Source organism: Bacillus rossius, chromosome 1 (genome assembly GCF_032445375.1).
Source record: "Bacillus rossius redtenbacheri isolate Brsri chromosome 1, Brsri_v3, whole genome shotgun sequence".
NCBI classification, from domain to species: domain Eukaryota; kingdom Metazoa; phylum Arthropoda; class Insecta; order Phasmatodea; family Bacillidae; genus Bacillus; species Bacillus rossius.
In genome coordinates, this window is record NC_086330.1 from 51,877,471 (window position 1) to 51,904,077 (window position 26,607).

At 39.5% G+C, this 26,607-nt stretch overlaps 1 protein-coding gene across 4 annotated transcripts in view; it reads right to left on the minus strand.

Moving 5' to 3' along the window:
• Positions 1–26,607, minus strand: part of LOC134535968 (dual specificity tyrosine-phosphorylation-regulated kinase 2) — a 574,108-nt gene that overhangs the window by 197,936 nt on the left and 349,565 nt on the right. The gene's annotated exons all lie outside the window — the stretch shown is intronic.

Consider the following 26,607-nt stretch of genomic DNA (forward strand, 5'->3'; position numbering starts at 1 on the left):
CATATGTTCGCGCATTGAGAAACGTACCGAAAATATTGGTGTGCCAAGTGAATATATTTTGTTAGCTCAAATAATTTTAATGTGAAATAAACACAACTTTAAGAATTCGTGATTAAACCAGCTTCATTACATAGATAAAGTAACGTCTCAAGTTTGTAGTTTGTGTGTGTCTGTAGCACAACGGTAAAGTGCTTTGCGTTGACAATGAACGAAACATGAAGGCCAAGTCGTGTTATAGACCCCGTCATGGCATTTTATATTTTTATTTTGTACATACTTCATTATTACATTATATATAGTTTACTTCATGCAAAAATTATATTATTAATAGTATTTATTTCTATACTTGCTAAAATACCTTTTAATACATATTTCTGCACGTTTGTTCGGTTATTTCATACTAGTTAGGTATACAGAAAATTTTAAGTATCGATTTAAAATAAACAATAAAAATAAATGTAATTAAAAAATTATATATTTATATTAACTTTGTAACAGATTGAAATTTACAAGGAAGTGAATGTCCGTACATTATTGATATTTAAACGAACAATTGATTGGAATGCAATGTGATTTTCTTTAACTTAGGATTTAGGTTTATGATGAGGACTTCACTTATCTTTAAATATGCTTATTTTTTGTCAATTACTTTAAAAATGTTTTATAACAATTACTCAAAAAGGTTAATAAGTTATAGAACACAGAAATAAACTAACACAAAATAACATATTAAACATGCATGACTCGTCAATTTGAACTATTAAGATGAACATATTAATAATTACTGTGGACGTGGACGTGGACTATCCCTATAAATTAAATTCATGTTATTTTAAGATTTGTATACATCACCAGTAGAATTCTTAAAAATAATGCCGAGAGTGACAAATTTTATTTTTGTCACTATAGACGCCCCCAATATATCTTGGGGGCAGCAAAATAATGTTGGAGCCTCCAGACAAGACCCACTAATTCTCTATTACGTCACTATTAGGCCACTCCATGGACATTACAAAATATTTAATTATTTTGTTGACACCACGATATATTTAATGGGGTCAAAAATGACAGGGAATTTTTTTTTGGTGGCAACAAAATTGTTTTCTTCTTATAACTTCCCCTCTCCAGCCACCACCACCAACCAACAAGTTACCACACAGTCCGCTAGGCGCGGCGTTACCAGCGAAGCCAAGCGCATCTGCAAGAGCTGTAGCCAACGTCATCACTAGAGACTGTGTCTCATCAGACACACGATGGTAAGGTGGGTTTCGTTCGGTAGCGAAGTGGACTTGAAGCACAAGCACAACCGCTTTACTTTCATAACTGGGACACAGTTCTCTCACACGCGCCCTGTTACAAGGAAGAAGGGTAACCGAATCACACGAGCAGCCCAGTCCAAAGAAACGAATGGAAAGTCCCTGACCATCCTATCAGCCAATGAGCGCACTCAGGTGGTTTGACTGAGGGCCCCGCCTACGGCTCACACACGGCGCGCAGGGCTTCAGAAGAAACCGCGCGATTTAAAAAAAGCTGCTCAACATATCTCGAGCGACAGCGCGCTAGAAGCAGCGGCGAGCTCAATACCGACTAGGCACACGGCGGTCGAGTCTAGCCCGGTACGAATAGAATACGTGAAATAATCGTTACGACTTATCACACCAGGAAAGTTTATTTTAGACAACTTCTTCCTGGGTCCATGGTGGAAGAAAATATTTTCAACACGGCGTAGTATTTCGCATTACGTTATTTACAGCACAGCAATCGCGTACTAATCCATTAAAATTCCGGGTGTATGAATACAGGACACGGATACAGGATACAGAACGACTCAGATGGGGAGGGAGATTGCATACAGAATATTTCTCAACACGATATATATATACACATATATATACACACATACATATACACACACACTTTATATTCTTGATTAACCGTCACCATCTCTAACGGTGTTCAGCTTCTCTTAAGGCCTGTTGAAGAGTCAAGCCAGTTGTGTGCTTGACTTGATCAATCCATCTGCTCGATGTTCCTCCTTGTGGTCTTCTACCAAAAACCTTTCCTTCCATGACACACTTCTCCAAGTTGTCACCATCCCTCCTTACTACATGTGAAGATTCTCCTTGTGATGCGAGAAGAGAGACGTTCAGTTATTTTATAACAGACGCATTGGTACACGGAGCATCCTTCTCCGGCACCGCATCTGGCGTCGATGCGGCTCTCATCTCCCGCCTTGAGGGTCCATGTCTCAGAGCCGTAGGAGAAAACAGAGAGAACACATGCGGCCCGACCAGTCTGGTCTTTGTGCTGTTCGTTATGGCACTACTCTGCCATATCTAGGGCAACTCGGCGCAAAGTTATGCGGAGTTATACAGACTAAATCACGTTATGTCGCATTCACTTCGGTGTTGAATCAATTGTTAAGTTTCGGTCTCATTTTTTCCCCGTAATTACCTATAAAATAGCTCTTTATAAAAATTTAAATCCATACCACTCTTGCATTTGTTGTTCTGCTACAAACATTGGCTAAGGTTGCGCAAGTGATGATAATTAAGAGAATTTGCGCTACACCCATTAAAGAATGTGTGTAGAAAACATTCGTGGTAGAACAACAAATTCAAAGCAAATCTCGAGTTAAAAATATTAATAATGAAAATACGAAACAATTAACATGGCGAGTGGGGCGGTATTCTGAGACTTACTGGTGAGAAAGCGATTTACGCATCGCCATGTCGGGTCACAGCCGAAACCCCGCTCACGGTTCAGATTGCAGAACGTGTCCAAATCGAATCCCAATAAGGTGACAGATTGGCAGCCTCGTGCGAGGCTAGAAACGGTTGCATATCGAGAAACAAGCACGCCTTTCGGCGCCGCTATCGGTGAATAATCGGCCTCCGTCCACACTATATCTGTTTGCGTTTATATAAGATAAAGGGAAGACGACAAAAAGCTGCGTGTATGGTTAACACCCGATGAGAAGTTTTATTTTTAAATTAATAGTCAAGCGATATAAAAAAACACCTACGCTGTTTTCAAACAGCCAGAACAGTTACAGAAGAGCAAAACATCATCGGCTCGGCGACAAAAGAGTTACTGTTTTGTTTTCTTTACCACGTGTCGTCATACAATAATTCCATTTCGTCCGCACTTCTTACAATACACAACAGGAACGACAACAAGAAAATGAACTTATCGGAGCCGTTTCATTATATAGTTTATAATTTCTCTCTGCAAATCGAATGATTCGGTAGTCGACGTAGTTGATCCGGCAAGGAATCCAGGGACGGGTGCGGAAACTACGTGTGATTCGCGTCAAGAAATGTAGTTGAAAACACAATTTGCGTATATATTTCTCACGCTCGGCATTATTTTAAAGAATTCTACTTTAAATTCCGTGTCCGAGTTTCGTATTGTAAGATCATTTGCAACATGAGAACACATTAAATTGCTCGTGACACAATTTTGCAGATGTTATGCTTTCGACACTGCTATAATACCTATGTTTTAAATTATAGCCAGTTAAAAAAAAATTGGCATGGTCGTGCCGATTGTAAATTCCACCAACTGGAAAAAAGTAGCTCTGCGCATACGCAGTGACTTGAGCAAAGAAAGTCACAGAATTGACACCAAAATCCGTTCCCTAAAATTAAGGATTGTTGACTTGGTGTACCTGCGTAAGTTCCACAACAAGAATCGATAACTTCCCTTCAACTGAAAAAATTTGCGCTTTCAGTGACCTTGAAGATCCTAAATACTCGGACAATGCCACCTGCTCATTGGCTACTCACTTGTGAGACCTTTCAACTTGGATGCTTGAGAGTACACTCTTCTTTCGTTGGAGGTTTTCCGTTGGCTCCAAATCCTTCAGACAAACTGCGAGCCAACAACGGAAGCAATATGAAGGCACGTGTGTTTGAATTCCAGCATAACACGAAATGAATCCGCGAATTTTTTTTTCCGGTCTCTAAGTATAGTCTGGAGAGCGTGCGGTTGCTACCCGGTGTGGAAACAACTGATTATGCAGAAGACATCTGACAAACGCGTCAGAATGTCAAGGGAGGGAGGGGAGAATGAAGCTGTCCGGTAACACCGCGTCATTTCGCATTCGGCAAGGTTATCGCCATGCTTAATGCATGAAGAAATGTTTTGTCTCCTTGGCGAGTGAGAGAGCGAGAGAGAGAAAAAGATAAAGAGAGAACGAGAAAAAGAGAAAAAAGATAGAGAGAGAAAGAGAGAGAAAATGAGAAACCGAGAGAGAGAGAGCAGAATAACTATATCCCAGTTAGATGTGTCTCCACGCGGCAACTGGTCTCGGTTCGGTTGGAAGCAGGTTTGCTCGCCGAGCCATCAATGACGTCAAAGGCCGAGTTGTTCCAAGCCGGGCCGACCACATCCCGAGACAAAGAAGAAGGAAAAAACACAGTCACATGTTCACTCACGTGGCAAGAGTGATCGTTAGGTATGGGCACGAGTTTTTCGCGAAAAGATTTCGAGACTAGCTGAGAGTCAAAACATTGTAGCATCGTCTGTGTTCCGTTAATTAGGTACATATGTTTCTTTCAGGTTGAAACACCGATCACAGTACTTCAGTGCGGAAGCAAACACGTCCTGATTGGCTCATTCAAAGAAGGCAATGGCTTCTCTTGCCGACGGCCGCCAATTACAAGGAAGAAACAGCTGGCGCAGACAGTCTAATGGCCATTCAGATTTTTTTTTTCCGCGAAAAATTATTGCTCCCAGTGTTCATTGTTGGTATTATATTGACTTGGACAGACAAGTCCGCGCGGCGAGACGGACAGACGTCGACTTAATATCACAAGATATAGCGTGTCCCATCCTTAGTTTGCGGTGTGCTTTTAAATGGAAATATTTACTCTCTCTTTCCAATGCACGATTTCTGTTGTCAGTCAGTGCTGTCCTTGTTTCTGTGTGCTCAGTTGCCAGAAACCCGCTATATAGAAAAAAAAACTTTTTTAATGTATCTGAAACATTATATTTTGTAAAGGAAATTTTGCAATGAGAACTATGGTAATATATTTTATTTTTTTGTACTTCATCAAGATATCCAATTTCTACTTCTTAGGAGACGTAATTGAAAGACGCAAATTTGGTTTCCAATGTTTTAGTCAACAATTATTATTTTTTTCATTCAATGTTAAAAATGTTGGTTCTGTTTGAGTATAACACATACGATAATGGAATGTCTTGTTATTAACAAAAAAAAAGACCGACATTTACAAATTGTAAATCCTGTGAAATAATAATTGGTGTTTAACAATGAAGTATTTTTTTTCGGATGAATACAATTGTAATAATATTGTAAATACATTATTTAATGGTCTAGAAGAATTAACAAGTATTAAAATTATTTAAAAAAACTTTAACTTACTACAGTTAACGATTGTATACGAAATATGATTTTTAATATTTAAAAGCCGGGTAGTATCAATCTGACAACAGTGGACGCCATTAACTCTGTACTGCAAACTAAAGAATGAGACACTCTATAGCTGGTAAATGTGAGTTGAGTAAGGATGTTCGACAGGTGAAAAGAAATTCTGTCTGTCAAATGGAAAAAAACTATATACTTGTTTAAGTTAATTTTTTTTTAATTTTAAATTAATGCTGGAGCAAAAATAAAAATGAAGAATGACTGAAAACATGTTTATACGATTTGATGTGTGATAGACATGTAATAACATACGTTTTATTTGGGCTTATAGTTAATCTTAGAATATGTAGGGGAGACCGGGGCTAGTTGCAACAGGGGCAAGTTGCAACAGTGGCTCTAAATTATTAACCGATGATACTAGTGTCGCACCACTACGGGAAGGAAAGGAACCACACGTAATCTTAACGGTATTAGTTCGACAAGTCGTAAACAGATCGCGCTTGGCTTCAGTCGTGCACAACATTCCTACTGTAGTCGCGAGTAAACTCACGCACGGGTTACTTAGCTGCTGTTGTGTTGAATGTGTTTGTCGAAATGTAATATATTTGTACTTCTGAGGGCAGCTTATAGTGTTGCACTTATCTTTATATAATGACAATTGTTTTATAACAACGCCTCTAAGTGAATGACGGTAAGTAAATTCAAGTTGTATATCGGGGCTAGTTGCAACACATGTTGCAATTTACCCCAGATAGCAAGGATACTTTTTTAAATGTTAAACATCAATTCATTTGTATTTCACTCGATTTCAACGTTTATACCGATATGTTCGCGTTACATTAGCCCACGTATGTTAACTAACATAATTAGTTTTTGTAATCTTTTAGGGCTTCACTCAACTATTTTATACATAAACATTGTTTTAATTCATCTTAGATGTTACGAATATTTGAAACCAAAGCAAATAATCGAGAACTAGAATGCCGCAATTACTGTTTATAATATTTATGTTTATATATGCATTTTGTGAAAAAATGTAATAACTATTTTTAAATATTATAGCTACTATTTTCCCATTGCAGTTACGATGAGAACGGATAAGAAGAAGACAAATCGAGGGGAAACACCACAGGATGTCATGGAGAGGGCAGGTAAACTTGTTTTAGCCAATCCAAACTCCAAAGACTGTTCCGTACGACAGATAGCAAAGATGTACAACATTCACTACTCTACACTGTCAAGATACATACAAAAACTTAAGAAGAAAAACATGGATATAACAACAGAACAACCTGAATTCAGTTTTGTCTCAGCGGGTTATCTACAGCCACGGTGTGTTTTCAGTGCCGAACAAGAGTGTCAATTTGTCGAGTATCTCAAACGTAATTCGGAAATTATGTTTGGGCTAACACCAGCAGAAGTGCGCAAGCTTGCATATGAGTGTGCACTAAAGTTGGGGTTACAGATTCCGGACCCTTGGAAAGTTAATGAGTGCGCCGGTCCAGATTGGTTTTCAGGTTTTATGAAGCGCAATAATGAACTATCTGTCAGGCAGCCTGAAGCCACGAGCCTTGGGAGATGTACTTCGTTCAACATGCATAACGTTTCCGAATTTTTCAATAAACTATCATCCGTTCTCACACGTCATAATATTTCAGCCTCCCGAATTTACAATATGGACGAGACTGGAGTGGCAACTGTTTTGAAACCTGGCAAAATAGTTGCTAAAAGAGGAGTCAAACAAGTAGGATCAGTAACTGCAGCAGAACGTGGAGAAATGATTACTGTAGCGACAGCTGTGTGCGCAATAGGAACAACTTTGCCACCCATGTTTATTTTCCCTCGGAAGAACTTCAAAGATCATTTTATACGTGATGGACCGATAGGTTGCATAGGTACTGGCACAAAATCTGGTTGGCAAACAGAGGAAACATTCATCACATTTATGGATCATTTTGTCTCTCTTACGTTACCATCTCCTGAAAAGCCAGTGCTTTTGCTTCTGGACAACCACTGTTCACACATCAGCTGCCAAGTCATAGATTTGTGCAAAAAAAGAGGCGTAGTTCTTCTTTCGTTTCCTCCACACTGTTCCCATCGCTTGCAGCCTTTGGACGTTTCAGTTTTTGGACCTTTTAAAAGGCGTTGTGAAACTGGAATTAATTCCTGGCACAAAACAAATCCCAGCAAGACTCTAACCATATTCGATTTGCCAGCAATAGTGAAAGATGCCTTCTTGCACTCTATGACACCAGCAAACATTACATCAGGTTTTCAGAAAACTGGTATTTCGCCTTTCAACCCTAACATATTTTCAGAAGAAGACTTTGCCCCTGCTTTCGTTACTGACCGACCAGATCCACACAGTTGTCAGATAGGCATGCAGGGAAGCGTTTCTTCTGAACTTGATGTGCATTCTGGACCCAGCATTATTGAAACAAGTGCTGAAACAAACATTCTTGCAATACCTGATCCAAGTGTATCCATTCAAGAGATTGTGCGTCCTTTCCCAAAAGCTCCACCTAGAGGGCAAACCTCTTGCAGAGGGAGGAAGAAAAGGAAGTCTGCAGTTCTCACTGACACTCCTGAAAAGAGAGCGTTTGAAGAAGAAAAACGTAACAGTGAAGAAAGGAAAAGGAAAAAGGCTGAAGCTGAAGAAAGGAAACTACGTGTAATCAATAAAAAGAAAATTCAGAAACCTTCACAAAATGACAAGAAAGAAAAAAGGACAGCAAATTGTAAGAAAGTAACAAAAAGAAAATTAAACTTTAAAGAAGATAGTTGTGATGAAGAACAGGACGAGGTGTGTTTAGTATGCATGACAAAATACAACAGGAATGAAGAATGGGTTCAATGCACATCTTGCCAAAAATGGGCGCATTGGTCTTGTGCAAGAAAAGACCCCTATGTATGTGTGTAACGACTGTGAAACAGATGATTCTGATACATGGGAGTAAGTGTTGCAAGTTACCCCAGCTGGTGTTGCAACTTGCCCCAGATCTGGGGCAAGTTGCAACACTTACATCACCATGAATACATAGCTCTAGATTTTAATACTTAACTGCTTTCTATGTTCTGATAATGTTATGTGACACCTAAGAGTATCCAAGAAAACATTCCCTTTATTATAGTTTTTTTTTATCGAAACATAAATACTACAATGCAAAATGTGAAAAGTGTTGCAACTAGCCCCGGCCTCCCCTATGGAAGACACCGTGTGTTTGTTAAGCAATTATTTAATTGGTAAAAAAAAACTTTTCGTCCAGGAATTTGTTCATCTCGCTGCTATACTAATACTGCTGCACTACTCGAGTACCGAATTAGTTAGAGATAACACAAGTTAATGAAGTAATTATTTTTATGACACGAGGAAATGAGAAGGAAGGAAGGAAGATAGAGAGAGAGAGAGAGAGAGAGAGAGAGAGAGAGAGAATGAGTCAGATTTTACCGACCAACTTCAGCTGCAGATTCGTTACGAAAAAAAGAAGTTAAAAACATTACAAGATTTACGGTTTGAAGCGGTTCAGAATGTTGGTATGTATACTCCTTTGAAATAGGAGCTGAAGAACTCTTTTATTGTAAATAAGAAAGTACTTATTATGGAACACTAAACATCTGAATAATTTTTAATTAAACGAAATTATACAACCATAGCAAAACTTTTCGTTGTGGTAAAATTACATCACTGAAATAACTAGGAGTAACGCCATAATTTTCCATACATTTTTTTCCGACGCTTTGTTACCCCTAATTTCAAATAAATGTTTTTATGACATCGAAAAGTTTTTTAGTGTTGTAGAACATTATCCACACGCTCAGTGCTCCATTGTCAATACTTTGCCTATTGTTTGCCATACATAATGTGTTCAGTTCAGTTCCAACATCAAAAGGCATATAGACAGCCTTGATGAAGAACATTAGACCATTCGTAATTATGTATTCAACTCTCTATTTTTTTTTCCTTGAACCTACGGCTGAAGTTAGTTAGAATTCTGGCTCTGCATACTATAAATAGGCGGACCTTCCCTGTCCTCTTATCTTTTCCGTGTGCCATGTGCGTGGATAAGATATCTTATCTATTAGATGCGGGCGCGTATGGGCGAAGGCCGAGTTCTCTAAACCATACCAGCCCGGGCTTTCTGGGAAATCTTCCAGCCTTTTGATGCCTCGAAGGACGGCCATTCCAGGGTGAACGTAAACAAATACTTATTCTAATCTTCCAGTTTCTGAACTTTTATTTAGTGGTGGAACTTTTGTTTATCCCTGTGTGTTTTCACAGTCAGTGTTGATTGCGAACGATAAATCTCGCGTGTATACACTGTTCAAAATGTTCACCTCCAATTCATTAATAACGCTGCGCTGGTCACAAATTATCCCGGGATCTTCGTAAATTTATGGTTACTACGTTCACTTACTTTGAGCATGAATCCACAAGAATAGGTAATATTGGTATGTCAGCAAAACTTCGAAAACTTGTTAAGAGAACTGCAAGAATGATCTTATTTCTTCCACATGTGTGTTTGTGTTTAGTAACGAAAAATAAAAACTCGGAAGTTTAAATACGGCAAGGTTTATATGATGATACGGTCATTTGAAGTTACGGATAACTCTTCGTTTATCTGAGGCGAATTCATCGTTAAAAAGCAGCAACTTTAGTGCAATTTCTAACAGTGTATTGACAACAGAATTACCTCTACCCCGAGTGAACACCTCGGCTGAGTAGTTAGGCTTGAATGGAACACCACATGTTCATCCAGAAGCATCCTACAACGTTTGGTAATTTAATATTATTTTTTTAAAGTAACCACTAGGGCAGGAGCAAGCAGTCAGCCTTTGAAAGGCGAGGGTCCATAAAATATATTTAAAAGAAAAGTAAACACTGGAACCACACAATCACAGGACATTGCAGTTTAAGCCTGCGTGTCGTATGTTCGCCCGACATAATCCTCCACTGTTTTAACGCAGAAAGCCAGCCTATATATACACTGTGTTCGTCTGTTTGATGTGGTCGTTTCGTCGTCAAGAATATATATGTTTAGTTTAATCGCTGGGTCCGTCTGCACGTCGCTGTGTTGTCAAGATTATCTGTTTAGTTTCAATTTTGGGTTTGTCTGTCGCAGTGTGTCCTGGGTAGGTTGTATTTTAGTCTGTGTTTTTTGTTCTTGTTGCAACTATCTCGTCGTTATTAACCAGCCCACTGTGCTTGCCCGGGCTATATATATATATATATATATATATATATATATATATTCACGGAATTGTCTGTACTGCGTACGAATTTAACATTTGGCGCGTTCTCGGTGTGTTTATGTATTTATCTTTTATTTCCATTCTTCAAGGTTTTTCTGCGACATGCAGTGAAAACCGGCAATGAAGTGTAACCACAAAATAGTTTCAGACAGTCCTTGACACTTCAATCAGCAACAACGGCCGGTCAGCGAAAGGTCGTGCAGTAAACGGAGCGCCGCCTGGCCGCTGTGGACCCGGGGCGAGGCTGCATCACCGCGCAGACATGATTAGTTCTCATCTCCCAGCTGCGACGCTCACAGATGGAAGAAAAAAGGCTCGCAGCGTACACAGGCGCTCTCGTTGTCCATGAGGCGGCTCGCGTGTGTGTTCGTCCGCAAGAGCGAGGACCAACAAAAACTGCTCACTCTTTCTGCCACACAGGAGGGAAAAAAAATTTATTTTTTTCCCGTACTTTTACAAAATATTCCTTTGGAAACCAGTTGCCAAGAAATAGGTTGTAATTGCCACTACAAGAAAGATTTTGTAACTTTTCACAACACATGGTTATTTTTTAATATTTGAAATACGTTTTTTTCGAGATAATACTGAGTATTTCTTACGAAAAATGGTGCATAATTTTATACTTTAATTGAAATTTTTTTTTCTAAACCATGGAAAATATATCCAATATTAAATAATTACACTTTTATTTTGTTTTATTATGGCTATTCAGGGAACGGTTTACAAATAACTTTAAACCATTGGAGGTACTGGGACAAACCAAATCATAAAAGCAGGGGTAAGAATCTGAACCCAAGTATTACTGCGAACAATATTTTGTAGCGAAACAGTTGTTTTCATGTGAATGTCTAAAATTGCAAATATCTGAAATTTTACATAGATATTCCCGTTTCATTTACAAAAATAATAAACAGTGCAGTAAAAGTCAATGCTGTGTGTATACACAGTGTGAGTCTGAATTTTAATGACATACTTATGCTCCTGGTTCATACCGAAAAAAATCTGGAATCATAGCTACGGATTATGGTCTTAAGTGCTTCCCAAGCCTTTGAAGTTGGAGCTGAACATCTGGTATATTTCAAATAACAGAGAAAGTTTTTTTAATGGAACACTAAGCGCCTGCATAAGTATATATATTATGTATACTTATGCATGAAGAATGTTCACGAACATCGGGGCATAAATTTAACGGGTGGCAGGGAATGCAAAATCATGCAATTTTTTTTTTTCAATTATCGTCATGTCCGCGAAAGCAACCCTACAAATTTACAGGCGCGAACAGAAGCGCGCAAATTTGAACTTCGCGCCCGAACGGGCACCATCCCATTGGCTTACAGGACGCGCAATCACAAGGTCGTGACGTATCATGTTCATGTGCTCCACGGTAAGAAGGTGACGAGTTAGTCAAATGCAATAGCAAACAGCAGTTAGTTGTACCGTACTGAGAATAAATGGCTGTGTTACATTTACATTTTCTAGCTTAGGAAGATTACCGCAGTGTTGGTGGTTTAGTAAGTGCGGTGCTGCGATCGAGCGTCCTCTTAGCCACTGGGTTGCCGCCTTTTGCGCGGGAAATTCAGATTTGCGCGCTGCTGTTCGCGCTTGTAACTTTGCAGGGTTGTTTTCCACGGAGATTGTTCATTAACAAAAATGGCTTGTTTCGGCCCGTATGAGAGTTAGCTTGACAGTATGAGAGACAGCTTCAGAGTATGATTGCGTATGAGGAAGTGAGAGTAGGAGTTAGCAAGGTAAAGTGAATGTATGAGAGTGAGAGTAAGCTATAAGAGTATGGGACTAAGTGTGAGATATTGTGTATGCATGCAAATATCGTGTATATGCATACACGTAAGTTTTACTAGCTACGGAAATAAACGTTTAAGGGAACAATGTGACATACCGAGCAGACAATTTTATCAAAACTGTGCACGTTGATAAGTAACGGTCTGAGCACATTAGGGCTTAAAAGTTTGATCGACATCGGTGTCATTAGGACTGCGAGGGAGAAGGTGTGATGGGCTGTGATGAGGTGAGAACGAAAGTATTTACGAAGAGCATTTGTTGGGGAAAACGGGTGCACCCCGACAAAATCCAACATCTTACGGCAACGTCTGCAACGTATCTCCACAGTCGCGAAAGAAACCGCGTTTCATACCGTCCGGGAAACGAACCCGGATTGCCTTCGTGGGAGGCGAGTGATCTCACAACTAAAACCACCGCTGCCAGAGTAAAGAAAGACAAGCAGGTATTTTGCCTAGATTTGTTAGTATCACGTAACAACAATTTCAAACAAATAAATATTTACGTTTTGAGGCCTTTTCACTCAAAAACCCTGTCATTCCTTCAAAATGCCGTAACTTGTACATAGTATGAACTATAGGTAGGGCCATGTATTTTTCGCGAAAAAAAAAAAAAAATCTGACAGCTCATTAGACTGCAATAAGGTATGCCTGCGCTACTGAGTGTTCCCTTGTGAATGACTGCCGTCTGCAAGAGAAACCTTTGCCCTACTTGGCCGGACCAATCAGGACGCGTTTGCTTCCCGCTGGATGGCTGTGATTGGTGTGCTGACAGAAGACGTGTACCTGGAATAAACCCAACCAACACAGATAATGTTTTTACAAAGATTTAACACACAGCTGGTCTAAAAATATTTTCGCGAAAAATATACATGGACATTACTACACACACAACCAGTGCATGCGGCAGTTTCCCCCACGCGATTCAACAAGAAATTCAATTCCCGGGTTTCTCCAGTGATACAGTTAGTGTACACTTTCGTATGTGTACCAGAATGGTATTACACACATCCGTCCTTCTATACCAGGCGTCTGCAAACCTTCCCTGTTACAGATCAAACTTTCGCTTCCAAACACCTTCAGTAGTATAGGATAGGGGCTGCGGGCGCACGGGTTCTGGGTGAGGAGCCTGAGGAGCCGACCGCCATCTTGGATTGTGACGTCACGGCGGCCATCGTGGAGGAGTGTAACGGGACACAGCGTAACGGGACAAGTTTGACCTTGACCTTTGACCCTCAAAATTCGCCAAAATTGGGCAAAAATTGCCCAAAATTCCTCAAAATTCGCCAAAATGTACATTTCTGTGGAAAAAAATTCCGCCAAAAAATCTCAAAAAATTCCTCAATTCAAAAATTCCCGTTTTCGAGAGAAAAATTCCCGTTTTCGAGGGAAAATTTCCCGTTTTTAGTCCCTAAAAATCCCAGCGGCTAGAAATGTCCATATGTAGGCTTAAGCATCCATGTCTACAGCCTACGATAAGCCTCTGACGTCATCATGGATTATGACGTCACCGTTGCAATTTTCGTTACGGCCGCCATCTTTAACTTTTTTATTTATTATCCGATTTTAATAAAAAAAATTTCAAATTAATAAAAAAATAACTTAATAAATTTTTAATAAAAAATATTTAAAAAAACAAACATTTACGACACGGAGTTCGAAGTCCTCGGTTCGAACCCGACGAGTGCAAAAAAAAATTAAAAATGGCGACCGATCCTTCCCCCGTGGTGGGTGCTAGCAGACTGACTCCCACCACTTTTTTTCAAAGCATATATATCGTCACCTAGTATGACGTCATGTCCGCCATCTTGTCTTCGATGCTGGAAGCCATCATCATTGTATCGTCGGCGAGAGTGCGCTGACGTCATGTTAGTTTAGTTCTTATCCGCTAGAGTACAGTAATCATTTATTACTATGACACTCGCCATCTTGAAATTCGGCCGCCATCTTGAAAATCCGTAATTATTTAGCTAGAAATTCGGGAAAAGTTCCAATATTCATTAAATAAATCACTCATTAATTTACATATTGATTCGATGGATTCCTGTCCTCGGTTCGATACCCGATCGATGCAATAATGTTTAATTTTATGTAAAAAATAATAATTTCAATAAACCATGTTCAACATTCGTAAAGAGACTCTAAATCCTCTACGACCATCATCCTATCAGACATCAAGACCACCATCTTGGAAATCCGTAATTTTAAAGCTAGAGATTCGGGAAAAGATCCAAAATTCATTAAATAAATCACTCATTAATTTACATATTGATTCGATCCGCTCCTGTCCTCGGTTCGATCCCTGGACGATGCAAAACATATTAATTTTAAGTGAACTATAATAATTTTAATAAATAATCATCAAAGTCCTAAATAAATCATAGTTTCCAAATCAACCATCATCCTATAAGTCATTATGGTCACCATCTTGGAATCGTGTAATTATTTAGCTAGAGATGCGGGAAAAAGTTCAAAATTCATTAACTTAATGTGGAATCTATATATACTGATTGATTAGATCGAATAAGGTCCTTGGTTCGATCCCTGGTCGATACAAATCAACTTTAATTTTAAAAAATACCACAAAAGCGACAGGTTTGAGAAATAAAAACACCGCAAGTTCTTTTAAAAAATTTTATTACATAAATTCAATACACTACTACAAGTACAAAAAAAACACAGACAAATTAATAAAGCCTTTTTGGATTCCTCGATTCAAACAGTCTTCTTATTGTACGGACTAAGCCTTTTACATGACTTTAAATGTCTATCCGATCCGTTCATCACCACAGCCAGAGACGGACTGAAGTTCATATCACTTATATAGTCTCATTAGCCGGTACAACACATGAGTCAAATCAATAACCATGTTCATTATACGTCTCGGAGCATTTTTTATAATGACGATGTAAGCTATCGAGACGTGAAATTAGTTTATTGCACTTATAGCACTGAAATTGTATTCTTTGAACATTATTAGAACAACCGCTTCTTTCATGTCTGCGAGCATTTGAGGTGATAGTAAATGATGCACCACAGTATTTGCACTGATGCGAAGTACGCTCTTCATTAATTGAAGTATTCAATGCTGATGAAACTTCAGCTGATGGTGGAACAGCACATATCGAAGTCTCCTCCAGTGTTGTCAGAGGAGTTGCCAACGGGATCTGCTCCAACATCGTCGGCGCCGACGTCATGGTTCCCGTAGTCGATGGTACATCCTCCATCGAGTACGACGTTAAAGTCGGTAACGATACCATCGAAGTCTCAAGAACAGGCCTGTTACACGACTTATGCACCAGAAGAAACAAACTAGGTGATCCGTACACCGTCGACGGCAGTAACAAACTGAGCGTCCTGCTTTCTACGACTCGTTTATATACATGCACCGTATGGAATAATACGCTAGTCAAATCAAGAACCATTTACAATAATACTAGAGTCAAATCTACAAATTAAAAAAGAGGATCATTTGATCGAAAAAAATATCGATCTCTCCAATATACGCCCGGCTCCAAGAGCTACAAATCACGTCATCAGATCCAACTACATTTTGCTCCTATGCTTCAATTGACCATTAGCTGCAAGTGCTCCAACAGCTCCATCAGCTTCAACACGTAATGTACGCAATGTACGCGAAATACATGCAATTTACACACAATAAATGGAATGATTACACAGTACACACGGGAAACGGAACGTACACACAGTACACACAGGAAACGGAATGTACACACAGTACACACAGGAAACTAAACGGACACACAGTACACACAGGAAACTGAACGGACACACAGTACACACAGGAAACTGAACGGACACACAGTACACACAGGAAAATGAACGTACACACAGTACACACAGGAAACTGAACGTACACACAGTACACAAACAGGAAACGGAACGTACACACAGTACACACAGGAAAACTAAACGTACACACAGTACACACACAGGAAAACTGAACGTACACACAGGAAACGGAACGTACACACAGTACACACAGGAAACTGAACGTACACACAGTACACACAGGAAACTGAACGTACACACAGTACACACAGGAAACTGAACGTACACACAGTACACACAGGAAACTAAACGTACACACAGTACACACAGGAAACGGAACGTACACACAGTACACATAGAAAACGGAACGTACACACAGTGCACACAGAAAACGGAACGTACACACAGTGCACACAGAAAACGGAACGTACACACAGTGCACACAGGAAACGGAACGTACACACAGTCCACACAGGAAACTGAACGTACACACAGTACACACAGGAAACGGAACGTACACACAGTACACACAGAAAACGTAATGATCACACATACAGTAGCGGAAACACACACAGGCTTTGTTGGAAATCAGAATACAAGAAATAAAAAACATTAAATTTTACTTTAAATATTTTATTACTTCTCAACATTACACAAATACAAGTAAAAGAAGCCATTATTGTATGTAGCCAGCTTTCCTCAGTTCTTTGAGTATGAAGGATATTTCTTTGATGCACGGATAGTTTCCTGCACAAAGCGAGCCATGTAGAAGTCTTAGCCGGTCAACCAATATGTTTGGATCTTTCCATGATGTGTAATCAATCTCTTCTACCACCATCTTACTTGCTTGTTTATTATAAATACTTTTAATATCACAATCATCCCAGTGATCATAATAAGCATTATCAGATTTATTTATTATAACACGACGTTTCCATCGTTTCGGTCTCAGTACATCGCCACATTCTTCGATCTTGTCAGCTCTAGGTGCTTCATCACAGTCTATGCCTTTGTCAACAGCCTCAGAGTCACTGTAACAATCACTGTAGAAGACATCCTCTTCACCCAGATTACCGTATGAATTCGCTATCGATGATGTCGTAGTGTCTTCATCGTCTTCATGCTTCCTTTTTAGGGGTCCATCATTTTTACAAAGAATGGAGGATCTACTGAATATAGGCTTGAATGTATTCTCACTTTTCACGGTGTTGATACTTCCATTAGTTTCAGTCTTCCCGAAGCCATTAGCATCCTTCAATTTATGTTCTTCCTCACGATCGGGTGAGCTAATACCATCACGCTCAGGACAGGGAAAATTATTGTCATAATGCAGATCACTCTTCTTTAGTCTAGTGGATCCATCGGTGTCCTCTATGCCGTAAGTAGTCTTGACTTTACATGTTCTACCATGTCTTTTTAAGCTGTCATTTCGTGTTAACAACCTGCTACAACGATTACAGCTTAACATGTTGCGTAGTGGGTTTCTAGCACAATCATTCTTCTCATGACGTCTGGCATTCCTTCTCATGACAAAATCCTTGCCACAGTATCTACAGCGGCTTCCTTCCGATTCAGCTATAGATAACAAACCACGATCCATGATAGCTTCTGTGACTAATGTTAGATACAAACTGTCAGTTTTCTCCAATTGGAACCATTTCTTAAATAGAGTTTTTGAAATATTTCATCAGCGAGAGTTGTTGTTGAGCAAAGATAGAGTTCTAGTACAAGCCAGAATGTTTGAATTTTTTTTTCGTTTTTATTTTTAATTTTTAATTTTTTTTTGTATTTCATGATATTAAAGAAAACTTGTGGCGGTTTTCTCCGTGTGCTCCTGATTATTCTTGCCAATATTATGATGGTTTTCTCCGTGTTCTTGCGATCACTCCTGCGGTTTCGGTCAAAGGTCAAGGTCACACCCGTCCAAGATGGCCGCCGTGACGTCGCAATCCAAGATGGCGGACCGTGAGAAATCTGAGAAGCACTAGCAGGAAGGACGAACTTTTTTCTCCTTGGATACTATCGAAGCCAACCTCCCTTTGCGATCGATAGTGAGCGTTCCGCATCCTACATTAATGAAATATATATTATTTACCTGAAAGCAACACGTGGCGCCATCTGTTGACGACAGCCGGAACTACTTGCAACAATTTGCTTTGCATTAGATAACTTAACTCTCGCTGATGAAATATTTCAAAAACTCTATTTAAGAAATGGTTCCAATTGGAGAAAACTGACAGTTTGTATCTAACATTAGTCACAGAAGCTATCATGGATCGTGGTTTGTTATCTATAGCTGAATCGGAAGGAAGCCGCTGTAGATACTGTGGCAAGGATTTTGTCATGAGAAGGAATGCCAGACGTCATGAGAAGAATGATTGTGCTAGAAACCCACTACGCAACATGTTAAGCTGTAATCGTTGTAGCAGGTTGTTAACACGAAATGACAGCTTAAAAAGACATGGTAGAACATGTAAAGTCAAGACTACTTACGGCATAGAGGACACCGATGGATCCACTAGACTAAAGAAGAGTGATCTGCATTATGACAATAATTTTCCCTGTCCTGAGCGTGATGGTATTAGCTCACCCGATCGTGAGGAAGAACATAAATTGAAGGATGCTAATGGCTTCGGGAAGACTGAAACTAATGGAAGTATCAACACCGTGAAAAGTGAGAATACATTCAAGCCTATATTCAGTAGATCCTCCATTCTTTGTAAAAATGATGGACCCCTAAAAAGGAAGCATGAAGACGATGAAGACACTACGACATCATCGATAGCGAATTCATACGGTAATCTGGGTGAAGAGGATGTCTTCTACAGTGATTGTTACAGTGACTCTGAGGCTGTTGACAAAGGCATAGACTGTGATGAAGCACCTAGAGCTGACAAGATCGAAGAATGTGGCGATGTACTGAGACCGAAACGATGGAAACGTCGTGTTATAATAAATAAATCTGATAATGCTTATTATGATCACTGGGATGATTGTGATATTAAAAGTATTTATAATAAACAAGCAAGTAAGATGGTGGTAGAAGAGATTGATTACACATCATGGAAAGATCCAAACATATTGGTTGACCGGCTAAGACTTCTACATGGCTCGCTTTGTGCAGGAAACTATCCGTGCATCAAAGAAATATCCTTCATACTCAAAGAACTGAGGAAAGCTGGCTACATACAATAATGGCTTCTTTTACTTGTATTTGTGTAATGTTGAGAAGTAATAAAATATTTAAAGTAAAATTTAATGTTTTTTATTTCTTGTATTCTGATTTCCAACAAAGCCTGTGTGTGTTTCCGCTACTGTATGTGTGATCATTACGTTTTCTGTGTGTACTGTGTGTACGTTCCGTTTCCTGTGTGTACTGTGTGTACGTTCAGTTTCCTGTGTGGACTGTGTGTACGTTCCGTTTCCTGTGTGCACTGTGTGTACGTTCCGTTTTCTGTGTGCACTGTGTGTACGTTCCGTTTTCTGTGTGCACTGTGTGTACGTTCCGTTTTCTATGTGTACTGTGTGTACGTTCCGTTTCCTGTGTGTACTGTGTGTACGTTTAGTTTCCTGTGTGTACTGTGTGTACGTTCAGTTTCCTGTGTGTACTGTGTGTACGTTCAGTTTCCTGTGTGTACTGTGTGTACGTTCAGTTTCCTGTGTGTACTGTGTGTACGTTCCGTTTCCTGTGTGTACGTTCAGTTTTCCTGTGTGTGTACTGTGTGTACGTTTAGTTTTCCTGTGTGTACTGTGTGTACGTTCCGTTTCCTGTTTGTGTACTGTGTGTACGTTCCGTTTCCTGTTTGTGTACTGTGTGTACGTTCAGTTTCCTGTGTGTACTGTGTGTACGTTCATTTTCCTGTGTGTACTGTGTGTCCGTTCAGTTTCCTGTGTGTACTGTGTGTACATTCCGTTTCCTGTGTGTACTGTGTGTACGTTCCGTTTCCTGTGTGTACTGTGTAATCATTCCATTTATTGTGTATAAATTGCATGTATTGCGCGTACATTGCGTACATTACGTGTTGAAGCTGATGGAGCTGTTGGAGCACTTGCAGCTAATGGTCAATTGAAGCATAGGAGCAAAGTGTAGTTGGATCTGATGACGTGAATTGTAGCTCTTGGAGCCGGGCGTATATTGGAGAGATCGATATTTTTTTCGATCAAATGATCCTCTTTTTTAATTTGTAGATTTGACTCTAGTATTATTGTAAATGGTTCTTGATTTGACTAGCGTATTATTCCATACGGTGCATGTATATAAACGAGTCGTAGAAAGCAGGACGCTCAGTTTGTTACTGCCGTCGACGGTGTACGGATCACCTAGTTTGTTTCTTCTGGTGCATAAGTCGCGTAACAGGCCTGTTCTTGAGACTTCGATGGCATCTTTACCGACTTTAACGTCGTACTCGATGGAGGATGTACCATCGACTACGGGAACCATGACGTCGGCGCCGACGATGTTGGAGCAGATCCCGTTGGCAACTCCTCTGACAACACTGGAGGAGACTTCGATATGTGCTGTTCCACCATCAGCTGAAGTTTCATCAGCATTGAATACTTCAATTAATGAAGAGCGTACTTCGCATCAGTGCAAATACTGTGGTGCATCATTTACTATCACCTCAAATGCTCGCAGACATAAAAGAAGCGGTTGTTCTAATAATGTTCAAAGAATACAATTTCAGTGCAATAAGTGCAATAAACTAATTTCACGTCTCGATAGCTTACATCGTCATTATAAAAAATGCTCCGAGACGTATAATGAACATGGTTATTGATTTGACTCATGTGTTGTACCGGCTAATGAGACTATATAAGTGATATGAACTTCAGTCCGTCTCTGGCTGTGGTGATGAACGGATCGGATAGACATTTAAAGTCATGTAAAAGGCTTAGTCCGTACAATAAGAAGACTGTTTGAATCGAGGAATCCAAAAAGGCTTTATTAATTTGTCTGTGTTTTTTTTGTACTTGTAGTAGTGTATTGAATTTATGTAATAAATTTTTTTAAAAGAACTTGCGGTGTTTTTATTTCTCAAACCTGTCGCTTTTGTGGTATTTTTTAAAATTAAAGTTGATTTGTATCGACCAGGGATCGAACCAAGGACCTTATTCGATCTAATCAATCAGTATATATAGATTCCACATTAAGTTAATGAATTTTGAACTTTTTCCCGCATCTCTAGCTAAATAATTACACGATTCCAAGATGGTGACCATAATGACTTATAGGATGATGGTTGATTTGGAAACTATGCTTTATTTAGGACTTTGATGATTATTTATTAAAATTATTATAGTTCACTTAAAATTAATATGTTTTGCATCGTCCAGGGATCGAACCGAGGACAGGAGCGGATCGAATCAATATGTAAATTAATGAGTGATTTATTTAATGAATTTTGGATCTTTTCCCGAATCTCTAGCTTTAAAATTACGGATTTCCAAGATGGTGGTCTTGATGTCTGATAGGATGATGGTCGTAGAGGATTTAGAGTCTTTTTACGAATGTTGAACATGGTTTATTGAAATTATTATTTTTTACATAAAATTAAACATTATTGCATCGATCGGGTATCGAACCGAGGACAGGAATCCATCGAATCAATATGTAAATTAATGAGTGATTTATTTAATGAATATTGGAACTTTTCCCGAATTTCTAGCTAAATAATTACGGATTTTCAAGATGGCGGCCGAATTTCAAGATGGCGAGTGTCATAGTAATAAATGATTACTGTACTCTAGCGGATAAGAACTAAACTAACATGACGTCAGCGCACTCTCGCCGACGATACAATGATGATGGCTTCCAGCATCGAAGACAAGATGGCGGACATGACGTCATACTAGGTGACGATATATATGCTTTGAAAAAAAGTGGTGGGAGTCAGTCTGCTAGCACCCACCACGGGGGAAGGATCGGTCGCCATTTTTAATTTTTTTTTGCACTCGTCGGGTTCGAACCGAGGACTTCGAACTCCGTGTCGTAAATGTTTGTTTTTTTAAATATTTTTTATTAAAAATTTATTAAGTTATTTTTTTATTAATTTGAATTTTTTTTTATTAAAATCGGATAATAAATAAAAAAGTTAAAGATGGCGGCCGTAACGAAAATTGCAACGGTGACGCCATAATCCATGATGACGTCAGAGGCTTATCGTAGGCTGAAGACATGGATGCTTAAGCCTACATATGGACATTTCTAGCCGCTGGGATTTTTAGGGACTAAAAACGGGAAATTTTCCCTCGAAAACGGGAATTTTTCTCTCGAAAACGGGAATTTTTGAATTGAGGAATTTTTTGAGATTTTTTGGCGGAATTTGTTTCCACAGAAATGTACATTTTGGCGAATTTTGAGGAATTTTGGGCAATTTTTGCCCAATTTTGGCGAATTTTGAGGGTCAAAGGTCAAGGTCAAACTTGTCCCGTTACGCTGTGTCCCGTTACACTCCTCCACGATGGCCGCCGTGACGTCACAATCCAAGATGGCGGTCGGCTCCTCAGGCTCCTCACCCAGAACCCGTGCGCCCGCAGCCCCTATCCTATACTACTATCTTCCAATATGTTGTGTCAGATAAAGTTGGAGGGTTATGACTAACGGCATCCACTTATTTGAGAAAATATTTTGATACGAGCTGAGAGTTAAAACACTGTAGCACCAATCTGTTTCGTGATTGGTCAAGTTTTTATTCCGGTACACGTCTACTGTCAGCACACCAATCACAGTAATTCAGAGCGGAAGCAAGCGCTTCCCGAATGACTCAATAAAATAAGGCAACGGCTTTTTCATGCAGACGGCCGCCAATCACAAAGAAGAAACAGCTGGTGCGGGCATACTCTACTACAGTCAAATGGGCGTTCAGGTTTTTTCGCGAAAAATACCTCCCTAGTTATGACGTCACCGAAAACGTCACTGCGCAGCCATGTTTGTTTGACAAGTCGGATGATTCGAGTTCCCATAAAATATATTTTTTTTCCCCCATTAAGACAGATTCTAAAATATGTTGTATGTTGGATGCAATCGGCCAATAAAAATCCAGCCCAGCGAAAACGGAAATAACATCCCTTCCCGTCACAAAGAATCTTTAAAATGGTGATTTAAACATGAGAGATTAAGGAAATTATGAAAGTAAAATAACTAAAACAATGTTAATGTGACTGTCGTATGCGAATTTTTTTTTGTGTTAACAGGAAATCATAGTTCTGTAAGATAAAAAAAAATATTTTGTAAGGAATATTATGAGTTGAATATATACATTTTTAATTATTTAAAAATGCACAAATGAAAAGTTTGAGATAGCTCAGATCAAAAATTCGAGGTTATCTGTCCAAATTTGTTTGATGGAGATATTTGGAAGCCATTACCCTCCAGCTCTATTGTCGAGTATAGTTGGAGACAAACATTTTGCCGATGTGACAGGGCCTTAAGGGCCACACTGACTCCTCCTCAAAGTGCCAAGGGCCAAGGGCCAAGACCTAGCCAGCTCATCACACCAATATAGGCTACAGTAACACTGTGGCGGGCTGGGGTACCAGGCGTGCCCGGTCGGACTGGTAATGCCAGCGAACCACAGTTTAGAGATCCCTGCTCTGATCTATACCACTGTTTGCTCCGATCTGCTGCCAAGTACCTACGAAATGAGATTAATATCCTTTCATAAGATCAGTAACATATTTGTATGGTGTACAGTTATTTTACGAATGCAAAAAAAATAACGACAAAAAAATTAAGTTTTTTTTCGAAATAATTATAAATGTATTTAGGATCGTTAATTTGTTGAAATTCAAAGGAACAATATTTTTTGTTGTAATTTTTTTAGGACATATAAATATTTTTAAATATTACCCGTTAGTATCTTAATGTGAGCAGTTGATCTCAGCACACTCTGTAATTGATAGTTTTATACCAGCCAATGAGACGCTAAATATAAAATGACGAACGTACAGGTTGTTAACTGTAGTTGAAGCATAATGGGTGAAGTTATGGGTACAGTTTGGTGCGGCTGTTAAAAGATGGATAACAGTAATTACAGAATAGTCGGAATGAACTGTAAATGCATGTACCAATTGTTGGGTCATCGCGCAAATCGTACCTATGCAGCTGGGTTATAGTGGAAAATAAAGTGCACCCTATTCTGGAAACGCGCCACTTTACCTACTGTAACGACCAGAGTCCTGAGATCGAAATAAAACAAAGGCAATTCAATGTAAACACCAGCTTTAAAATAATTCTGCGTTCTTCACATCCAGAGCGGCCCATAGAGGGCATGTATGACGCGATTTAGCCATTGAGAAAACAATTTGGGTAGGAGGGGGGGGGGGGCGGTGGAATTTAAAAGAAAAAAATAAACACAAAATTAAAAATTCTGTCAGTTTACATTAATTCCTCTAAAGTGCAATATTTTGCTTAGTATTTTAGTGTTATATATTTTTTGCATAAAAAATCGATTTTGGAAAACTAAATTTCAAAAATTTTCTTGGGAATGTCCTAGGTAGGTAACGGTTTATTTTGGAGGGGGTGGAAGTAATGCTATATCATCATTGGTGGATAAGGGAGGTGGTTAAGCAGCTCTGTTCACATCAACAACAGGGTGTCTACAAATATCTGATGAGCAATTTCAAGACCTTTCAGTAAAATTTTCTTACTTTTTTATACATCACAGGGTATTTTTATACTTAAACAAAACTAAACATAAATCTAATATTCGCAGTAACATGCCAATGTTTTATGTTAGAAAGCTAAAACCTCTTCAGAGATAAATTCCAATTGATTTAGTGGACAATTCTCCAAATGTTAAGTGTTTTTAAATGTGTGACCCTAAACTGAAGTAGGCATCAAAAAACAAACCGCAAGTTAGCAAAAGCATGCATGAAATTCTAAGTGACTTCCAGCACAGTTACTATTTATTTAGAGACTTTTTAGATTCTTTTTTTTTGTAACTTCCGTGACCTGTAGACACACTGAACAAACATTAACATACAAGGGGAAAAAGGAGTGTAGGTGGATATATACAGCGAATCGTGAACAAAGAGCCGAAAGTATCACGATCAACAGCAACAAGCGAAAGGTAAGGGGTCTGGCGATGAAAGATGTTACCGTGTAACACGGTTAGAAGAGGACGAACGAGGAGGGGGCGCAGAAGATTAAAAATAGAAGAAGAAAATAGACGGGACGGGACGAGCAAGAAACCTCAATTCATCCAGCGGCCGGCCGAATATTACGGAGAGGGATGGAAAGGGGGCGGGGGGACCGGTCCCCTGATGTGTCTGGGGCGCTTCAACCGGAGCCCGGAAGAAAGAAGTCCGTTATGAAGCTGCGCATGCTGGTAAGAAGCGTCCAGGGTTAGCCTCCAACAAAACATCAAGCCATGTAGCAAGTGATTTCGTTATAACGGCATTCCGTGCATCGAAGCACCGCCCGACCTTACAAACAATAATCTGAACAGCGTATCTCACGCCGCAACATGCCATCGGCAAGAGATCCTAGGACCGTCTAGAAAACGGTACCTCGACGGGACGGCAGCCAGCCTGTGAATGCATTCGCAAGGCGATTTTCTGTCGAACGAGTCGCGCAGCTGAACTCGCAACAGGTTACTTTACTGATCGTCTGACGACGACCCAAAAAAAAAAATTTTGACCAGCGGTCCCCAATTATTTTTTTTTTTTTTTTTGGCCCAGGTACCTTATGATTGACTTTCCTTTTGGTGGAACTCTAACTCCTTCAAAGAAAGTTATTTGACAATAATTGTGCCTGCTTTATATGGCATTCGTCCTGACTCACGGAACCCCTGTGACCCTGCCACGGAACCACCTTTTGGAAACCGCTGCCCTAGCCCGCAGGGTTGTCCAGACTGAGCTCCCTGGAGCCCTTGGTCTCACCGATTGATCCCCAGGGGCTCCACCGGGACAGTTACGAAGGTAACGAAAATGCAAGGGATCACTAACGAAAAAAATTAATAAAAAATTGTAATGTCTCCGTATTTACCATTGTTTCCTTTGTTACTTCGGAGACACAAGACACTGTCACAAAAACCAAATTTTTCTTGAGAGTAGATTAAATAATTTTAAACAGTGCTTCATTTATGTACTCAAACTATTTTTAACGGAAAATATATGCATTTTTGAATTATAGTGGGTCGTAGTTTTGTATTCCACTAGAAAGAACGCCAAACGGTGGTCAAGTTTATGGTTAAAAGTGCATTTGGCCCAAAAATGGACAGTGTCTTATGCCTTCGTGGTACAGATGTATAAACCTCATCGGAAATACGCACCATGTTTGATATGCCTCGTAAAACAATAGACGGATATAACTAACACAAAAAATTTCATGGGTCTCCACGAGAAAACGTTTGCTTAAAGAAAGGGGCTCCGCTG